The sequence below is a fragment of the Lycorma delicatula genome, chromosome 3 (genome assembly GCF_047948215.1).
Source record: "Lycorma delicatula isolate Av1 chromosome 3, ASM4794821v1, whole genome shotgun sequence".
Taxonomy (NCBI): Eukaryota; Metazoa; Arthropoda; class Insecta; order Hemiptera; family Fulgoridae; genus Lycorma; species Lycorma delicatula.
The window spans coordinates 83,624,732-83,644,025 of NC_134457.1; the positions used below are offsets into that span (position 1 = coordinate 83,624,732).

Consider the following 19,294-nt stretch of genomic DNA (forward strand, 5'->3'; position numbering starts at 1 on the left):
TATAACTAATTTATTTTTTTATTCATTATCTACTTTTTTATCTAGTTTCATTATTTTTTTTTATCTAGTTTTTAGAAACGATCTTAATATCTGGCACTGAAAATTTTGGAAAATACTGAAAAACAGGTGCACAATTTTTTAAGGTGTTTTTAAAAGGAATAATGGAAATCCTAATAAAGCCTATTGTTTGTTACAAATTATGGATTAATTATCAACACAAATTATATATTATCATGTTTTTTTATTTCTGAAATTCGTATCGGTTATATCTGTAGAAACTAACTGAAAAGAAGAAATATTTAAAAATCCCAAAATTATTTTGCTAAAATATTTACGTACTAAATTCTTATAACAAGTAATCTGTTAAACGTAGGATATGTAAGTACCTATTAACAATCCTTTGTTTTAGGAGTTTTTAATGATATCCCAACTCTTTTTTTTAATTTTCGTGAGGGATTACTATTAATGAACATAGAAGGTTAAAATAATGCATTTCATATACACTTAATTTTTTTTTCTTTTATACATCACACTTGTATAGCATTTGTATTATACGAAATTTAGATGGTAATGCATTATTTGTACTACGTAGTAATGTATAACCTTTCCCAGTGGTGATCTTAAGAAAGATTCGTTTAGTTATTTTATCTTCTAAATTTCAGTGGGCTTTTTGTGCTGATATATAGCCCAATATTTATAGTCTGTGCATATCAGCCCACTATGCTGACACAGCATGAAGTGCATACACACTTCATAGTTGGTGGGTGATGTGGGTAACAGAAAATCATTTCACTTCTAATTTTACTCAGCGTGGGAATGTGGTTTTTTTATTTTTGAGATTGCAATATAAGATGTTTTGTGACACATCGCAGATAACTTGCAGCATGTAAAGTAGAAATCTAATTAATTAAAATTTCAAAGATTGTTAATGTTTATAAAAAAAATCGAAAATTAAAAAAAAAAAAATGAAATCAAAATTACGTTAATTTACAAAGAATGAAAGTCATACATTAATTGAAATAATTTTGATATTACGTAAAATTAACTGACCTCCAGTAGATACGTTTTAATATTCGAGAGTTAGGTTTGGGTAAAAACTAACGCCTGAAACATAACAACAATGTTTGAAATCGTGACTCACTTCGTCGCATAAAAAAACAAAATGTAAGTCTATAATACATACTCCGAAGATCATCTGAGCAACATTCTGGGACAAAAGGAAATTTTCTTGAACACATGTTGCTTGATTCTCTTAAGCAATATTGGTATGTATTGTGAATCTTGAAATCTGTGCCGACAAAACAAACTTCTCACGACATTAACCAGTAAAAATATCGATCTTCTCCTTTACAGCGAAGACCTGTCATAAAGTGACTATTACCTGTTTCAGTGTCTTAAAACCTTGCTTGCTCCCTGGTATTTCCAAAATGACGACGACGGTGAGATCAAATAAGTTCTTAATACTGACTTGCAGGAGGGTTTGTTCGTAGACAAAAAAGTAAAACTTCAGGTGCCCCGGTTTAGGTGCCAAACCAATGGCGAAAAGCACGCAGAAAAATTTAAAAGGATTTGTACTTCAAAGCATTAAACATTTTGGATGCGTTTTCGTTAAATTTTTTGTTCGTTAGAAGTGGCTCATTTCAGAAAATACAGTTACTTAGGTTGTTTACTACAAAGATTCTGTCTAATAATATACGATTTTTTATAAAAATCATGCCTGCATAATTTTTCTCTTTATTTGGATGGAAAATCATATATAAAAAATGGTTCGAAAGCAAAATTTTCATTCCTTATTTCGTTATGACTGATTAATACAAACCAAAAATGCTGTATTTTATTTTACGTGGAATTATGTAGAGGTGTGATGATTATCAATCAATCTCAGAAAATAATAGTAATGGTTGGAGAATAACATCACCTGGAGGAACGAATGGTAGAATAATATCATTTTTTCTATGATTTAGAACAAACAATATTTTATATTTTTGATAATGATCTTCAGTTCATTATTTCGATGAAATATATAAATATATATATATTTTTTTTCTTGATAAAATACGCACAAAGGATTATGTAGGTCCGTGATTTTGTTAAAGCGGATCTACTTAAATATCCACTTTCTCCCTCTTCAATATTCAAAGCTGAACTAATTTCAAAGTGTATTAATTTTACTTTTATTCCTATATAATATTATTACTTGACAGAAGCCGTGATAGTCTAGTGGTTAGGACCTCGCGTTGTGGCCGCGATAACCCAGGTTCGAATCCTGGTCACGGCAGAGTGGTATTTTTTAAATTTTATTTTGTTTTACCAAAAAAAGTAAGAAATATAAATTTCATACTATAACATAAATTTAATTTCTTATTAGTGATCTACTTACTAGTCTTTCGAATCGATCCAGGAATTTTCCTGAACTTTGGACGTGAAATATTTGGAAAATTCTTAAAAACAGGTGCACGATTTTTAAGGTTTTTTTTAAAATGAATAATGGGAATCCTAATAAAGATTATTGCATTGTTAAACTGATAATAGATCCATCGTCAACTTAAATATCATATCTTCTAACTTCAGAAATTACATTCAGTTCATGTCTAAAGAAACTAACGGAAAAGAAGAAATATTTAAAAATATTTCCCGAAAGTATTCCCAGAAATATTTACTAAAACTATTTTCTGAATTATTTCGGTTTTAAATTAATATAACAAGTAACCTATTAACCATAGGATATGTAAGAACTTTATTAGGGAGTAACGCATTAGAAACCTTTCTTTCAGTGCCCACAATGAGTTCTCGCCTTTTTTTTTAACTGTAGTGAAGAGATTAATATTAACGCAGACACAAGGTTAAGTAATATATTTTATGTACACTTTCCTAACAGATACGGTACATTAATATGCTCTTCTTTTGTATATCACACATGTATAGCATTTAATTTACGAGAGATTTCGATTCCAATGTTTATTTGAAGTATGAAGTAATTTAAAACCTCTCACCGTTGTGATCTTAGGGAAGATTTGCTTGTTAATTTTTTTATCTTCAAAATACAAGAACTTCCCAGAATGTATTAATGTAGTTAATTAAAATTTTTATGATGCGATAACAGAAACTGAAAATTCAAGTAAGTGTTGAAAATTAAAATGACGTTCATTTCCAAAGAATGAAAAACGTGCCTTAATTGAAATAATCTTGATATTACTTAAAATTCACTAACATAACATAAAATAACTGGTCAGTTATCTTATGTTATGACCACTCGTAGCTAGTTATAATATACGAGACGTAGGTGTAACAAGTAACGCGTGAAACAAAACAACAATGTATGAAATGGATGCGCACTGCGCTGCCATTAAAAGCAAAATGTAAGTCGATTATCGTGTGAATAATATTCTGGGACAAAAAGGAAATTTTCTTGAACTTGTTGCTTTGATTCTCTTAAAAACAATAGTAGTATGTATTGCGAACCACTGAAAAAATTGGCTTGCATTATCCGGACATGCTATGTCTCGGTTACCCGGGGGCTTTTTTTTTATTATCGAAAACCCTGCTGGCAATACAAATTCCTCACGAAACCTGGAAAACTAACCTGAAAAATAACCATCATCTGCTTTACAGCGAAGATCTGTCATCAAGTAACTATCACCGTTTCAGAGTCTTTAAACGTTACTTCTCTCTGGCAGTTCCAAAATGACAACAACCGTGAGATGAAAATATGAGCTTAAAATAGGCTTGCAGGAACCATCATTTTGTGATGACGGGACGGTGCCCCACTGTAAGTGTTTTACTACGAGCGGGGACTATGTAGAAAAATTTGTAATTCAAAGACCAATTATAATTTTAGATGTACGATCCTAACGTTTTTTATAGCAGTTTTATCCTATCTTCTTGATACCCTTTGCTTTTATGTTATAAACGGCTCAGTACGTCTGAAATGTAGGTAATATCTACATTCCTTGTTCAAAGAATTATATGTTGTGCGAATTGTAGGTTGTTCATTAGAACTATCTTATTTCAGAAAAACAATTTCTTAGATTTTTCATTACACATTTTCTATACTAAGATTACTCTTTTTTTTATTAAAAATCACGATTGTAATTTTTGTATTTACGAGTATTTACACGAAAAATAATATACAGAAAAAATGATTCGGTATAATAAGCATAATTTGGTTTTCTAAATTCGTTGTGTAACGGGGAAATAAAACAAAATTGTTCTTTTAAAATGAATTTTTTACAAGCATAATGAATGAATATCAATCAAACTCATAAAATATTGGTAGTGGTTGGAGAATAACATCACTCTGTAAAATTATCTACAAAAAAAATTCATTGGTTATATGTGATCTCAAAAAAAAAAAAAACAGATTAAAATTAACATATGTAATTTGGAATTTCAGTTCATCGTGTAATTTAAAAAGAAACATTCATCTAGCCAGTTTCTCCCTCTCCAATCTTGCAAGCTGAACTAACTTCAAGGTGTATCTAGTTTTATTCCTATATAATTTTATTATTTGACGGAAGCCGTGATAGTCTAGTGGTTAGGACCTCGCGTTGTGGCCGCGATAACCCAGTTTAGAATCCTAACCCACCGGGTTGGTCTAGTGGTTAACGCGTCTTCCCAAATCAGCTGATTTGGAAGTCGAGAGTCACAGCGTTCAAATCCTAATAAAGCCAGTTATTTTTACATGGATTTGAATACTAGATCGTGGATACCGGTGTTCTTTGGTGGTTGGGTTTCAATTAACCACACATCTCAGGAACGGTCGAACTGAGAATGTACAAGAATACACTTCATTTACATTCATACATATCCTCATTCATCCTCTGAAGAATTATCTAAACGGTAGTTACCGGAGGCTAAACAGGAAAAAAAAATGGTTCGAATCCTGGTCACGGCAGAGTGGTGTTTTTTTAATTAATTTTGTTTTACCAAAAAAAGTAAAAAATATAAATTTCATACTATAGCTTAAATCTATTTTCTTATTCATTATCTTCTTGTTAGTCTTTCGAATCGATCCAGCAATTTTCCTCGTCTTTCGGATTTGAAAGGTATGGGAAATTCTGAAAAAGAGATGCACGAGTATAATAAAGTGTATTTTCTTGTATTACCGACTATAATTGCCGACTAAATTACCGAATATAATAATTAATTAATTAATAATTACCTAATTACCGAATTAATTACTATAATTTATATAATTACCGACTCAAATGACAGTCTCAAGTTTTCTAACTTCAGAAATTAGATGCAGTTGATGTCTGAAGTAACTGAAAAGAAGAAATTTTTCAATCTTTCAAACAAAACATTTGAGCAACTATTGCTGAAATATTTGAGTATTAAATTCTTATTAGGTTCACAAGTAACCTATTAATCATAGGATCTGCAGGCACCTAATCACGCATTAGAATCTTTTTTTTTTGTAGCCCTCAATGATTTCCCGACTCTTTTATTTAAACTTAGTGAAAAATTATTATTCACACAAGGATAGAAGATTAAAAGAAATTTGTTTTATGTACACATTCCTAACAGATAGGGTACATTAATATGTTTTTCTTATGTACATCACACACATACAGTATCTTTGTTATGATATATTTTGATCGTAGAGCTTTATTTATACTATGTAGTAATGCAAATTTTCTCCCAGTGATGATCTTAGGAAAGATTTATTTGAGAAGTTAATGGATCTCCCAAATTTCAGTTCGCTTTTTGTGTGGATATATAGCCCAATATATATATATATTTTGTGTATATCAGCCATGGGCTGATATACACAAAATGTGTATCAGTATAATGAGCTGATGTATAAATGGGCTGATGTGTGTATCAGTATAATGATACTGATACACACATCACAGTTGATCGATTATGTGTGTGAAAGGTAATCATTTCACTTCTAACCTTAATCATTGAGACTAGGATAGGTTTTGTTTTATTATTGAGATTGCAAAGTAAGATAGATGTTTTGTTACACATCGCAGCTCACTTGCAGCACTTGGTGTTAATAGCAGTACAAGAGTTTCTTTTAAAGTATAAATGTAATTATAAAAATTTCAGAGATGGTAATGTTGAAAACAAAAATCGATAATTAAAAAAAAAATGTTGAAAATGAAAATTATGTTCATTTACAAAGAATAAAGTCCGTGTCTTAATTGAAATAATCTTGATATTACGAAAAATTAACTAACGTAACATAAAATAACTGACCTCTCTTAGGTACTTTTAATATACGAAACACAGTTGAATTAAGTAACGTCCGAAACAAAACAACAACGTATGATATGGTGACGCACTTCGCCGGCAAGAAAAATAAAATTTAAGTCGATGTTGCGCACTCATGTGAATAGTATTCTGGGACAAAATGGAGATTCTCTTAAACACTTGTTGCCTTGATTCTCTTAAACAATAGTGGTATGTATAGTAAACGTGTGCAGCAGTTGACTTATCTGAACATGATCTGTCTCGGTTATCCGTCTTGTATTGTTGATTCTCAAAAACGATGCCGAAACACAAATTCTTCACGACCTTAGCCTGGAAAAATATCGATCATCTGTACAGCGAAGACCTGTCATTAAGTGACTATCACCTGTTTCAGCGTCTTAAAACCTTGCTTGCTCTCTGGCACTTCCAAAATGACGACGAATGTTAGAACAAACGTTTGCTTAATATAGGCTTGCAGAGGTTTCGTTCGTAGACAAGAAGGTACAACTTCAGGTGCCCCGCTGTAAGTGCCTAACCAATGGCGGGTAGCATGTAGAAAAATTTGAAATGATTAAACATTTTGGTTGTACGTTCATTATATTTTTAATAGTAATTTGATGCTTCTTTCTCGGTAACCTCTCGTATTATGTTGTAAACGTTATAGTATGTAAAATGCCCACATAGATTGTTTGAAAAATCTAAATAAGTATGTTGAGAATTGTTGGTTGTTCGTCAGAACTGGCTTATTTCAGAAAAAAAAAAACTTAGGTTGTTTACTAAAAACGCTTTGCCCTAGTAATAGATTTCTTTAATAAAAATCATGATAGCATGATTTTTTCTATTAATTAATTTGGATGGAAAATCATCTATAGAAAAATGATTCAAAAGCATAATTTCCTTTCCTTATCTCGTTGTAACTGATTAATACAAAACAAAAATGTGGTTTTTTATTTTAGGTGGAATTATATACGGGTCTGATGATTACTAATCAGTCTCAGAAAATAACAGTAATGGTTAGAGTATAACATCACCTGGATTAACGAACGATAGAATAATAAATCATTGTTTTTTATGATGTAGAACAAAATAGATAACCCAGGTTTGAATCCTAGTCACGGCAGCGTGGAATTTTTTAAAATTTTATTTTGTTTTACAACAAAAAAGAATAAAAAAAATAAATAAAAACTCATACTGTAACTTATATGTATTTTTTCTTATTTTTGATCTATTTATTAATCTTTAGAATCGACCCAGGTATTTTCCTGGACTTTGGAACTTTAAAGTTTTGGTAAATTCTTAAAAACATGTACACGATTTTTAAAGATTTTTTTGTGGTAAAAGTAATAATGGAATGCCTTATTATAAATCATAGATCCATCATCAACTCAAATTTTATATTATTATGTTTCTAACTTCAGAAATTAGATTCAGTTGATGTCTGAAGAAACTAAATGGAAAGAAGAAATATTTAAAACTCCCAAAATTGTAGTTTCTGAAGTATTTCGGTTTTAAATTATTATAACAAGTAACTTATTAACCACAGGATATGTAGGAACGTTACCAGGTAACTGAATGATCATTCAGTAGTATGGTTCATTCAGATAACACCAGCAAAACACGGTACCCAAGATATAGTATTCAAATCCAAGAATATAATATTCAAAATGAATATTACATTTTTGGTTTACTTCAAAACGTTAGAACGAATTTCAGAAAAACGAAAATATATTGCCGAGCAGTTTTGATATTAACGAAACAGGTCAATTAATTACAAAGATCATGAATTTTAGTAAACCACATATTAAAACGGTGAATTTTATTTTAAGAAGAATTTTATGAGATAAACTTCTTTAACAAACAATCTAACGAACTAATTTTCTGAGATTAGATATTTTAACAGAATCGTTTATATTTCATTAAATATTTTATTTTTTTTAAAAACAAATGTGAATGAAACTAATATTTGGGACATACATTTACAACATAATATGAAGTGATAACAAGAACGTAAGTTTAAGGTTATTAAAAAATAAAATAAGCAATATACGTCTAAATATGTTCATTGCTCATTAAAGTATACAAACTTATCTTTAAAACAGTTATGTATACTGGCTTATTAACAATAAAATTAAAAAAGAAAAACCACTGCACAAAATAATGTAATACTGTATTTCAATATTTCCCAAACTTTCTAAAAGAAATGACCAGAAAAATGCATGTAACGATTCTGAAGAACAATAAGAAAGTTTCATATAAAAAAAAATTTTAACAGCCCTATTATTTTAATTTTTTCGGTAAAACGAAATATTTTTAAAAAATATCATTCTGCCGTGACCAGGATTCGAACCTGGGTTATCGCGGCCACAACGCGAGGTCCTAACCACTAGACTATCACGGCTTCTGTTAAATAATAAAATTATATAGAAATAAAAGTAAAATTAACACACCGTGAAGTTAGTTCAGCTTTTAAGATTGAAGAGAGAGAAAGTGGCTAGATGATTATTTAATTTTAAAATAGAACCACTAACAAAATCACAGACTACGTAATAACTTTGTGCATATTTTTAATCAAGAAAATATATAAATATATATATAAATTAATTTCATCGCCTAATGAATTTATGAACATAATTCAGGTATAAATATAAAAGATAGTTTATTTTAAATCATAAAAAAACAATGATGAATATTTTATAGAGCATTTCATGAGATGGTGTTATTATCTAACCATTACTATTGTTTTGTGAAACTGATTAATAATCACAGCTATATTTTATGGTGGATGGTATAAAGACATAAGTAAAAATATTTTTTTCAGTGCTAACATGCATAAAAAAATTCTCTTTCAAATGGTATTAATTCTCTTACAGATGACAGTTAAGTCAATTCTTATTATGAGTGGTTTTATAAGCAGTGTTTCTTTTTGGCAGTTCCAAATTGATGACAGCAATAAGATGAAAGATGTGCTTAAATATGCTTGCAGGATCATCATTCTGTGAAGGGACGGTGCCCCGCTGCAGGTGTCATACTACTAGCGGGGATTATGTAGAAAAATTTGTAATTCAGAGTGCAATAATCATTTTCATGTACGTTCTTGACATTTTTATTAGCCGTTTGATTCTACTTTCTTGGTAACCTCTCTTTGTTTATTATTATTTGACAGAAGATGTGATAGTCTACTGGTTCGGACCCGCGTTGTAACCGCGATAACCCAGGTTGGAATCCTGGTCACGGCAGAGTGGTATTTTTTAATTTTATTCGTTTTACCAAAAAAAAAATAAAGATGATACTAAACTTATATTTATTTATTTTATTCATTATCTACTTATTAGTCTTTAGAATCGATCTTGATGTTTGGCATTTGAAACGTATGAAAAATTCTGAAAAAGAGGTGCATGATTTTTTAAGGTATTTGTAAAGGCAAAAGGAATAATGGAAATACTAACAAAAACTATTTGCCTTGTTATAAATTATAGATTCATTATCAACAGAAATTATATATTATCATGTTTTATGATTTCAGATATTAGATTCGGTTGATATCTGAAGAAACTAAATGGAAAGAAGAAATATTTAAAACTCCCAAAATTGTAGTTTCTGAAGTATTTCGGTTTTAAATTATTATAACAAGTAACTTATTAACCACAGGATATGTAGGAACGTTACTAGGTAGTAACGCATTTTTAAACTTTGTTAACTGTAGCGAATAGATTACTATTAACTTACATAGAAGGTTAGAATAATATATTTCATGTACACTTTCTTAACAGATAGGGTACATTAATGTGTTTTTCTTTTGTATATCACACATGTATAGCGTCTAAGATTTCGATCGCAATGCTTTATTTTAAGTATGTTGTAATTTAAAACCTTTCCCAATGGTGATATTAGGGAAGGAATCGTTTGATAAATTTTTTATCTCAAATACATGAATTTCCCTGAAAGTATACATGTAATTAATTAAAATTTCAATGATGAGTAATGTTGATAACAAAAATTTAAAACTGAAATTAACGTTGAAAATCAAAATTACGTTCATTTGCAAAGAATGTAAGGCGTGACTTAATTCAAATAATCTTGATATTACTTCAAATTTACTAACGTAACATAAAATAACTGACCACGCGTAGGCACTTTTAGCATACGAGACGTAGATGTAACAAGCAATGCGTAAAAAAAAGTCATTGTATGAAATGTGGTCGCACTCCTTACAGTTCCATAGGTTCTTATTACAAATTTTCTCTTCTAAGATTTTTTTATTGGTTTACATGAAAATACATATATAGAAAAATTGATTTGAAAGCATAATTTGGTTTCCTAAATTCGTTGTCACAGGGAAATTAGCCAAAAATTTGCTTTTAAAAGGAATTTCATTCAAGCATAATGATTATCAATCAAATTCTAAAATATTAGTAACGGTTGGATTATAATATCACCTTTTAAAATGATCGATAAAAAAAACCATTTGTTCGTTGTAATCTGAAAAAAAAAACAGATTAAAATTAATATCTGTAATTTGGAACTTCCGTTCATTTTATTAAAAAAATTAATATACATATACGCGTATTTCTTCACTATAAAATGCACGCTCAAAGGTATTTCGTAGAATCCGTAATTTTGTTAAAGTGGTCTACTTTAAAAATAAATTATCATATAGCCACTTTCTCCCACCCCAATCTTGAAAATTGAACTAACTTCACGGTGTATTAATTTTACTTTTATTCCTATATAATACTATTACTTGACAGAAGCCGTGATAGTCTAGTGGTTAGGACCTCGCGTTGTGGCCGCGATAACCCAGGTTCGAATCCTGGTCACGGCAGAATAATATTTTTTTAATTCATTTTGTTTTACCAAAAAAAGTACAAAATATAAATATCATACTGTAACTTATTTTCTTATTCATTATCTACTTATTAGTCTTTAGCTTCTATCCAGTTATTTTCCAGGTCTTTGGGACTTGACGGTCTGGGAAGTTCTGAAAAAGTGGTGCAAGAGTATAAAGTTTTTTTTTATGGTAAAAGGAATAATAGAAATCCCAATAAAAAGTATTGCCTTGTTATAACTTATAGATCTATCATCAACTGAAATTTCATAATATCATGTCTTCTAACTTCAGAAATTAGATTCAGTTGATGTCTGACGAAAATAACTAAAAAGTAATAATATTTCAAAATCCCAAAATGATAGTTTTTGAAATATTTGGGTTTTGAAATTAATATAACATGTAACCTATTAACCATAGATATGTAAGAACTTTATTAGGGAGTAACGCATTAGAAACCTTTCTTTCAGGTGCCCACAATGTTTTCTCACCTTTTTTTTAATAGTGAAGAGATTACTATCAACCCACACAGGAGGTTAAAGTAGTATATTTCATGGTCACTTTCTCAACAGATCGGGTACATTAATGTGTTTTTCTTTTGTATATCACACATGTATAGCATCTGAGTTACGCGAGATTTCGATCGCAATGCTTTATTTGAAGTATTTAATCATTTAAAACCTTCTGCAAGTGGTGATTTTAGGGAAAATTAGTTTGATAAGTTATATTATCTCCTAAATACAAGAATTTCCCTGAAGGTATAAATGTAATTAATTAAATTTCAGAGATGGTAATGTTAATAACAAAAATCGTAAATTCAAAATAAATGTTGGATATAAAAATTACGTTCATTTACAAAGAATGAAAGGTGTGCCTTAATTGAAATAATCTTCATATTACTTAAAATTAACTAATATAACATAAATTAACTGACCACTCGTAGCTACTTTTAGTATACGAGACGTAAGTGTAACAAGCAATGCGTGAAGCAAAACGTCAATGTATGAAATGTGGACGCACTCCGCTGCCAAGAAAAGCAGAATGACAGTCGACTATTGTGTGAATAATATTCTGGGACAAAAAGGAGATTTTTTTTTAACACTTGCATTGATTCTCTTAAAAACAATACTAGTATGTTATGCGAAACGCTGAAAAAATGCTTGCTTTATCCTGACATGCTGTGTCTCAGTTAACCGGACCTTTTTTTTGATTATCGAAACGCTGCCGACAACATCACGAACACTCCTCATGACCTTAATCTGGAAAATATAGATCATCTCCATTACAGCAAAGTCCTGTCATCAAGTGACTATCACCGTTTCAGATTGATTGTCGTCTTTTTGGCAGTTCCAAAATGACGACAGCAATGAGATGAAATATGTGCTTAAATATGCTTGCAGGATAATCATTCCGTGATGAAGGGACGCTGCCCCGCTGCAGGTGTCATACTACTAGCGGGTATTATGTAGAAAACTTCGTAATTCAGCGTGCAACAATCATTTTGATGTACGTTCTTGACATTTTTATTAGCCGTTTGATCCTACTTTCTTGGTAACCTCCCTTTTTATGTTGTAAACGGTTCAGTAAGTCTGAGGTACTGGTAATATCCACATACCTTGTTCAAAGAATTAAATATTGTGTGAATTGTAGGTTGTTCGTTAGAACTGACTAATTTCAGAAAAACAGTTCCTTAAGTTGTTTATTAACAATTTTCTCTTTTAAGAATTTTTTTTTATTAAATATCACGATTTTATGGTTTTTGTATTTATTTACATGAGAATTCATATATAGAAAAATTGATTCGAAAGCATAATTGAATTTTCTGAATTCATTGTGTCACGGGGAAATAATATTGAATAATAATATCGCCCTTTAAAATAATAGATAAAAAAAAACTACTGGTTCTTTGTGATCTGAAAAAAAACAGATTAATATTAATATTTGTGATTTAGACCTTCAGTTTATTTTGTTAAAGAAATTAATATACATATACGCATAATATACATTTTTCGACATAAAATACACGCACAAAACTATTTCATGAGTCCGTGGTTTTTTTAAAGTTGGTCTACTTTAATAAGAAATAATCATATAGCCCACTTTCTCCCTCTCCAATCTTGAAAGCTGAACTAACGTCAAGGTGTATTAATCTAGTTTTATTCCTATATAATTTTATTATTTGACGGAAGCCGTGATAGTCTAGTGGTTAGGACCTCGCGTTGTGGCCGCGATAACCCAGGTTCGAATCCTGGTCACGGCAGAGCGGTATTTTTAAAATTTTTTTGTTTTACCAAAAAAAAAATAAATATGATACTAAACTTATATTTATTTATTTTATTCATTATCTACTTATTAGCCTTTAGAATCGATCTTGATGTTTGGGATTTGAAAGGTATGGAAAATTCTGAAAAAGAGGTGCATGATTTTTTAAGGTATTTGTAAAGGCAAAAGGAATAATGGAAATCCTAACAAAAACTATTTACCTTGTTATAAATGATAGATTCATTATCAACACAAATTATATATCATGTTTTCTTATTTCAGAAATTAGATTCGGTTGATATCAGAAGAAATTTGCTGAAAAGAAGAAATATTTTAATCTCCAAAAACTATTTTTGCTGAAATATTTAAGTACTAAATTCTAATAACAAGCAACGTAGTAACCATAGGCGACGTAGGGACCTAGTAACGCATTAGAATCCTTTGTTTCAGGAGTTTTCAATGATATCCCAACTTTTTTTCTTTTAATTTTCGTGAGGTAATGCACAGAAGGTTACAGTAATGTATTTCGCGTACACTTTCCTAACAGATAGAGTTCATTAATTTTTTTTTCTTTTGTACATCACACTTGTATAGCATCTGTGTTATACGAAATTTAGATGGCAATGTTTTATTTGTACTTTGTAATAATGTTTAACCTCTCCCAGTGGTGATCTTAGGAAAGATTCGTTTGAGAAGCTATTTTATTTCTCAAATTACAGTGTGCTTTTTTGTGCTGATATATACCCTAATATATATATATTTTTTTTTTCTGTGCATATCAGTCCACTATGCTGATATACACACTTCATAGTTGATCGGTGATGTGGGTAACAGGAAATTATTTCACTTCTAACCTTACTCAACGTAGGAAAGATTTTTCTAATTTTTGAAATTGCAATGTAAGATGTCTTGCGACACATCGCAGCTAACTTGCAGCACTTAGTGTTGTATAAATCTTATTATAAATGTATCTATGTATAAATCTTATTGATAACAAAACACGAAAATTCAATAAAATGTTGAAATAAAAATTACGTTCATTTAAAAAGAATGAAAGTCGTGCCTTAATTGAAATAATCTTAATATTACGTAAGATTAACTGACCTCCAGTAGGTACGTTTTAATATTCGAGACGTAAGTGTGTGCAATGTTTGAAGTCGTGACTCACTTTGTTGCATAAAAAACAAAATGCAAGTAGATAATGCACTCTCCGAAGATCAAGTGAAGAACATTCTGGGACAAAAAGGAAATTTTCTTGAACAGTTGTTGCCTTGATTCTCTTAAACAATATTGGTATGTATTGTGAATCTTGAAAACTGTGCGACAATAATACAAACTTCTCACGACCTTAGCCTGGAAAAATAACGACCTTTTCCTTTACAGCGAAGACCTCTCATAAAGCGACTGTCACCAGTTTCAGCGTCTTAAAACCTTGCTTGCTCAATGACACTTCCAAAATGACGACGATGGTGAGTTCAAATAAGATGCATCCTGGCTTGCAGGATGCATCTCTGTGAAGAAGTGACGGTAACCCGCTGTAAGTAAGTGCCTTACCATGGCCGGGACGGTGTAGAAAAATTTAAAAGATTTGTAATTGAAAGAGCAATAATCATTTTAAATGTATGTTCTTAAATTCATCAATAGACATTTGACCCTTTTGTCTTGTTAACCTCTCGTTTTATGTTGTAAACGGGTTAGTACATCTCTAATGTGTTTATTATTCACGTAGGTTGTTCAAAGAATTAAATATTGTGTGAATTATAGAATGTTCGTTAGAACTGGTTAATTTCAGAAAAACAATCCCTTTACGTCTTTTATTAACAATTTTCTTTGGTAAGAATACTCTTTTTTTTATAAATATCTCGATTGTATAATTTTTGTATTTATTTACATGAAGAATGAGAAATAGAAAAAATAATTCGAAAGCATAATTTTCTTTCGTTATTTCGTTGTGATTGATTAATACAAACCAATAATTTAGTATTTTTTTTTTTAGGTGGAGTTATGTACAAGTGTGATTATTATTATAATTTAACAAAATTATATTAATTGTTGGATAATAACAACACCTGGAGAAACCGTAGATAAAATAATTGATCGTTATTTTTTTATGATTTAGAACAGGCTGTATTTATTTTAAACAAACTGTAATGTATTAATTTTACTTTTATTACTGTATAATTTTATTTATCGACGGAAGCCGTGATAGTCTAGTGGTTAGGACCTCGCGTTGTGGCCGCGATAACCCAGGTTCGAATCCTGGTCACGGCAAAATGGCATTTTTTTTAAATTAGTTTGTTTTACAAAAAAAGATAAAAAAAAATAGAATATTATATATTTTTTTTAATTTTCTTTAGAGTGTTTCGTCATTTTCCTGTTTTTTTTTTTTTTTTTTGCTATTGTGGGCAGTATAAAGGACTTAAGACTAAAACTGTGATTTTTCAGCAGAGCAAAAATAATATTCAAAAGATTCTGCAGAAAATGATGATTGACTGAATTTTTAAAAAATTCCTGATTTTGTTAACAATTTATTTCTCTTCAATGTGCATATTAACTTGTTATCAGTTTTTTAATTTTTATCTGTTTTTTCACAATTTTTCATTACTAATGTATTGACCTAATTCTTTGGACCAAGTAACGAATGACTTAAGCCTTTTCACCAAAATGTTCTAATATTTCTATTTTTAATAGACAATGATCATAAATTTTATAATAATTGTGGGATTAATAGTAATTAAGCTCTACAATTATTCTTTTTCACAATAAAATTACAATTATTGGTAAAATAATTTCTTTATTAAAAAATATAATAGTATTAGACATTACACTAAACATTAAAAACTGTAAAAAATATTTAAATTATTCATGCACATACAGTTCATGACAGCTTGTTTTAATAATTGTAAAGAGAAAAAAATTATTACATTTGAATGGAGTACCTTATTATAAAATAAAACTACAATAATCGTCTATAACTATGATAACCACAGTAATCAGATATGAATATACAAAAAAATAAATAGGCTATTTTTATTCCTATACATAGACCATTTTTATACCATATATTAAACAACATTACATAAATTATTAATAAACTGATTAAAATTGAAACAATCATAACATCTTTTAACATTCTTAACACAAAATACTTATTAAATTTGAATGGAAAAAAATGAAATTAAAAAAAAAAATATTCCCATCACAAAGATAATTAAGATTGAAAATTTATTTCTAAAACTTACCATACTAGTTCCTCTTCATCATACTACAAAACATGCTGCTTAAGTATGATTAGAAAAATAAGCTACTTTTATTATTAATAACAAAAATTAAAAAAAAAAATTATATAAATTTAATATTACAGAAAACTAAATGATATGGTTTTATGTTTATGGTGAAAACACAATTAATTATTAAAATTGCTTTAATAATAATCAAAATACAAAAATATACAGGCTAAGGTCGTGAGAAGTTTGTATTATTGTCGCACAGTTTTCAAGATTCACAATACATACCAATATTGTTTAAGAGAATCAAGGCAACAACTGTTCAAGAAAATTTCCTTTTTGTCCCAGAATGTTCTTCACTTGATCTTCGGAGAGTGCATTATCGACTTGCATTTTGTTTTTTATGCAACAAAGTGAGTCACGACTTCAAACATTGCACACACTTACGTCTCGAATATTAAAACGTACCTACTGGAGGTCAGTTAATCTTACGTAATATTAAGATTATTTCAATTAAGGCACGACTTTCATTCTTTTTAAATGAACGTAATTTTTATTTCAACATTTTATTGAATTTTCGTGTTTTGTTATCAATATTAACTATCTTTGAAGTTTTAAATAATAAGATTTATACAACACTAAGTGCTGCAAGTTAGCTGCGATGTGTCGCAAGACATCTTACATTGCAATTTCAAAATGTAATAGCTTTTCAACAGCCCAGAAAAGTAAAAACAAATGGTCTTGTGTCATTTCACAAACTGTAAACTGCTTCTTCCTCAGAGTGCTTCTCACCAACTGATAGCAATCATGTGGATGATATACTGGCATAGAAAGAGCTACCTTTTTTCTTTTCAGTTAGTCTGTGATTAACGTCACACATCATGTGAGAATGACCATGAACCAAAAATTTGTGGTGTATGTCATTAAAAAGTGGAAAGTTAACCATTGCTATCAGAAACATAGCAGATACATGAAAGTTTCTATTCTGCCCACCACAGGAGTCAGAATAAAAGTAAACTTCTTTTACATTTTTAGAAATTGTGATGGTACACACACACTGTAATTTCATTAGGTCTTCTTCCAGCTAAACCCTCATGTCACATATAATGTGTTGAAGTCAACGTTCACAACTGGTGCTTATAAAATGCAACAGAAGTACAGACAAATGGCGTTTGTAAAAACTACTGCAGGTCAAACCCAAAAATATTCTTTATTTCACTATTTTTTTCAGCTTCTTTATTGACACTCTTCAATTCATATGCTTCATCAGCAGCCTCTTGGTGCAGTCTAAATTCATTTTCAGCGTCTGATTTTACTTTGTCATCTGCAGCTTTTATCTTTATTATTTAAAGAACATCTTTTAAGAACATCATTTAAAGAACAACTGTGAAATTCTCTCTCATAAATTTTTCTACAGACTGGTTTTCTGTCTTCTCACAATACAGATCATTTATGATTATTAAATTCAAATGATGGAAGAAATTTCTTATCATTTGCCCTTTGTGAGTAATGGTTTTCATATCAAGGGAATGATTCTATATGGAATCATACTTGTTCCATTTCATCTTCAGTTTTTTTATTAATTGAAGGATGCTTCCTTCGCTGATTACTTTTAGTAATCAGCGAGTTTCAAATAAACTTTTCTTTCTCTTCTAGGGTTTTGGTAAAACAGTCGTTGCAAACAATACATCTTTCTCCTTTCATCTGAAAAAAATATTCATAACTAACATTTCTTGATTTTGAACTTTCAGGTGTTCTCTTTCGGCTGTACAATAGTTCTTTGTTATTAGCATGTGCAGCTATAAAAGCCACTCTTATATCGTGGGACTCTAAGCTCCAATACTCATGAAAAATAGCAGTACGGACTTATCAGTTAAAAACTGATAAGTTTTTAGTGGTTTCCATAATTCTCTTGCAGATGCTTCTGTCCCTTTAAAATTAGTGTAGGCCTTACTAGTGTGCAATTTTTGTTTTCTTTCTTCACAAATTTTCTTTGTCCATTTATTTAATTCTTTTTAACTCTGCTGTTCTGATAGCCTCTCTTCAAGAACTGCAGCATGACTTTGTGAGCAGATTTTCAATCTGCCTTACATTATCAAAATTTACTTTATCAATTTCATTAACAACAATTTTAGACTATTTTCCATATTATTTTGTTCTTGACGTTTATGTTTCCTTGTAACTGAAAGAGCAGAATCTTCACTACTCTCCCTTTCTGGTAGAGTAACATATATTTCATCTTTATCAGAATCATCATCAATCTGTTCTAATAAGCCAAAGAACAAAGAAATGGAATGTCAAAGAAATGGAATCCGAATCATTGCAAATGTCTTCCATGTATTTTAAAACATCTGGATTTATATGTCATACTGATGATGTACTTGGTGAATTAGTGGATGTATCCATGTCAGAAAAGAAAAATAATCTGAATCGTGTGGTTAGGTTATGAGAATTTAGGTTATTTGAAACACTGAAGAATTATCTAAATGGTAGTTACCGGAGGCTAATACATCACCATACACTTAAAACCATATCATTTAGTTTTCTGTAATATTAAATTTATATAATTTTTTTTTTTAATTTTTGTTATTAATAATTAAAAGTAGCTTATTTTTCTAATCATACTTAAGCAGCATGTTTTGTAGTATGATGAAGAGGAACTAGTATGGTAAGTTTTAGAAATAAATTTTCAATCTTAATTATCTTTGTGATGGGAATATTTTTTTTTTTTAATTTCATTTTTTTCCATTCAAATTTAATAAGTATTTTGTGTTAAGAATGT

At 29.6% G+C, this 19,294-nt stretch overlaps 5 non-coding genes across 5 annotated transcripts; 4 read left to right on the plus strand and 1 right to left on the minus strand.

Annotated features, from left to right (window-relative positions):
• Positions 1–2,206: 2,206 nt before the first annotated feature.
• Positions 2,207–2,278, plus strand: TRNAH-GUG (transfer RNA histidin (anticodon GUG)). The gene has a single exon. It is a non-coding gene; the product is annotated as a tRNA-His (tRNA).
• Positions 2,279–8,524: 6,246 nt separating this feature from the next.
• TRNAH-GUG (transfer RNA histidin (anticodon GUG)) lies at positions 8,525–8,596 on the minus strand. The gene has a single exon. It is a non-coding gene; the product is annotated as a tRNA-His (tRNA).
• A 2,352-nt stretch (positions 8,597–10,948) lies between these two features.
• On the plus strand, positions 10,949–11,020 carry TRNAH-GUG (transfer RNA histidin (anticodon GUG)). The gene has a single exon. It is a non-coding gene; the product is annotated as a tRNA-His (tRNA).
• Positions 11,021–13,211: 2,191 nt separating this feature from the next.
• On the plus strand, positions 13,212–13,283 carry TRNAH-GUG (transfer RNA histidin (anticodon GUG)). The gene has a single exon. It is a non-coding gene; the product is annotated as a tRNA-His (tRNA).
• A 2,201-nt stretch (positions 13,284–15,484) lies between these two features.
• On the plus strand, positions 15,485–15,556 carry TRNAH-GUG (transfer RNA histidin (anticodon GUG)). Its single transcript has one exon. It is a non-coding gene; the product is annotated as a tRNA-His (tRNA).
• The last annotated feature ends 3,738 nt before the right edge of the window (positions 15,557–19,294 follow it).